Source organism: Furipterus horrens, unplaced genomic scaffold (assembly GCF_987537825.1).
Source record: "Furipterus horrens unplaced genomic scaffold, mFurHor1.1.pri manual_scaffold_17, whole genome shotgun sequence".
NCBI classification, from domain to species: Eukaryota; Metazoa; Chordata; class Mammalia; order Chiroptera; family Furipteridae; genus Furipterus; species Furipterus horrens.
This window is the reverse complement of record NW_028327187.1, coordinates 74886006-74888582: the sequence shown is the minus strand read 5'-3', so window position 1 is coordinate 74888582 and position 2577 is coordinate 74886006.

Sequence of the window (2577 nt, the reverse complement as noted above, 5' to 3'; positions counted from 1 at the left end):
TATGGGTAGGGCTCTGACAAAGCTTCCCGATTAACTGAAATAAAAAATATTTTTTTTTCTTTCAGTAAACTTAGAGTTTCGTGGCTTCAGGGTGGGAGTAGTTGGAGCATTGGGGATGTTTTTCTTACCGACAAGCACAGTCAGGTTGAAGACCTAACCAGGGCCAGAAGTAGCTTTGCACTTTTCTAAACTAGGCTCCTTCAACAAGGCTTGCTGCAGATACTACTGACCAGACAAGCTGTTGACCAGGCTTCTTAGGGTATGCCTGCACCTCCCCTCCCACCTAGATCTCCCCTCATGTGGTCGTTAAGGACAAGGGCACTTGAGAGGACACTCCCATTTTCGGTGCCATTGGTGCCCCAGTTTCAGCTCTCCTCTCCCCACACCCTGCCCCCAGCTTCCCTACCTCCCCCACTCCCACCCATGTTGGGACAAGGAAGTGTGAGGCAGGAGAGACAGTTGGATTCTTTAGAGAATAAGACAGATACGGCCAGTGGCTACAGCCTGTGTGATCCCACTGTGGTGGCACAAATCTGGCCCCACTCCAGCCCCAATCCAAAACCGACAAGGACATTTCACAGGACAGGGAAGTAGCACCTGTTCACTCCAGTTCTGGCATGGCTCACAGGGAGTCGTCCTTTGAACTGCTAGGTGTAGACTGGCCTGAGCCAGAGGAGAAGATGGCCCAGGGCTGGCCTCCAGTGGATGGCACTAGAAAGAGACCATGAGGCAGCAGGATGAGGTGCAGGCAGGCCGGCCCAGCTCCAGACGGGCAGAGCGCAGCGGGGCAGGAGGGACTCCTAGTCACTCAGAGCAGTCTGTGACTGGCAGTTAGAGGCTCACTGGGGCAGAGGCCAAGGGGAAGGAGGGGAGAATGTTCTTCCAAAACTTTCCAATTCTACTCCTTAGGGACAGTTTAGAACTATTTGCACTATTGAGTCTTCATGTTCCCACTTCAAAACAAACGTGCTCTGAGAGCAAACTGGCTTGAATTGGTGACACTTTGTCCCTCAAGCCACCAGATGTGATGGTGTTTAGAAATGCCTGGATCTGTAGATACCTGCGCTTGTTTTAAAGTGGGCTCAGCACATAGGGTTCCCACGAAGCTCCGAAACTCTAAGTGTTTGCTGCAATTTTATAAGGACTTCCTGATTGCTTTCTCTTCTTCCATTTCTACCTTCTGTCATTTCATTCTTTAATTTCTTCCCCTCCTTCTTCCTCCCCATTCATCCCTTCTGTTCCAAGCAGCCACAGTGCCCAACTGTACCCTGAACAGATTCTGGTTAGCTCATGTCCCCAGAACTCACCCTGAACTTGGCCTTCCCGCCACCAACCCCAGCCCAGCTTCACCCCGTTTTGAACCCTGAGGAAGCCCCGGGGCTCTGCCAAGTCCACCTGACCCTAGCACCTCAGCCTCTCTGAAGGGCAAGAGAATAGCAAGGTCTCACTGTCCTACGTCAGAGCCCAGGCACTGAGCCTCCTCAAACTTCCACTTGAGAGAATTGGGTGGGAAAAATCAGGCCAGATTTGGATTTAGGAGCTGTGGGCAGAACAGAGCCCCCCGCCTCCTGCTGTGGTCTTTCACAGTCATCAAGGAGGCCCAGCCCTGACTTTGGCCTCTGTCAGGCCTGACTAGCACAGTGCAATCTCCCAGGCTAGCAGGTAGAACAAATGCAGATGCCCCCAGACCTGAGCTGGGATCAGTGCCTAGGGCCCCCCCTTCTCTGCCCACCCAGGCTCCTGCATTAACCACGAGTTCTTTTCTAATGGAAAGTATTTGGCTTTTGCTTGCTGGAGACTGAGTAGGACCAGTGTAACTCACATTTTCACGTCTGTACCACATTATGGTATAGGGGCTTAGAAGCTTGGGTTTGCTGTGGGATCCCATCCTTTCAACCTCTCTGTTCAGGAAGTCCTTATCTAGCTGCATATCTTCATCATATTGGTATATCCTTTTCTGTGTTTACAGAGATGTCTCATATCTAAATCTGTCCAACTGAGAAGTACCTTATCAAAGTAGCAAATGAGACAGCAGTCTTATGCTTCCAGAAACACCCACAAGCACGTCCCATGTGAGCTGCTGCCATGAACTGTCAAGTGCGTGTTGTCTCGTGTATTTCAGATATTGTTCCCTGGCTTCCTTACTGCTGTGTAACCATGAAGGAGTGAAACATCCTAGAAACCATCTAGCACTTCCTTGCCAGTCCTTAGTGATCAGGAACCATAGTTGACAGTTCCGATCAGTAGCTTAAGAAAAAAAACAGTGTCTGTCTCTTCCAGAATGGTTAGAAGCAAGGGAGTTTGCCCCATTCTGTTCATAGAGTCATAGTTGGCGTTTCTAGCATTTTTGTATCCATTTCCTTACGCTGCAAAAGCAAGTCCCACAACCAGTCCCACTCTGCTGTCAACCCTTTGGGCTTCACTTCTGACTTCTACCCAGGAAGGGAAGGGGGGTTGGAGGAGAGGGCAAATCCTTTGGGACCCTTCTTCCTCCAAGGACAAAAGGCTCCTGCCCCCACAGTGGCCTTGCACTCCTGGCACCCCCAAAAGACACCTGTCCATGCGAACGTGGCATTC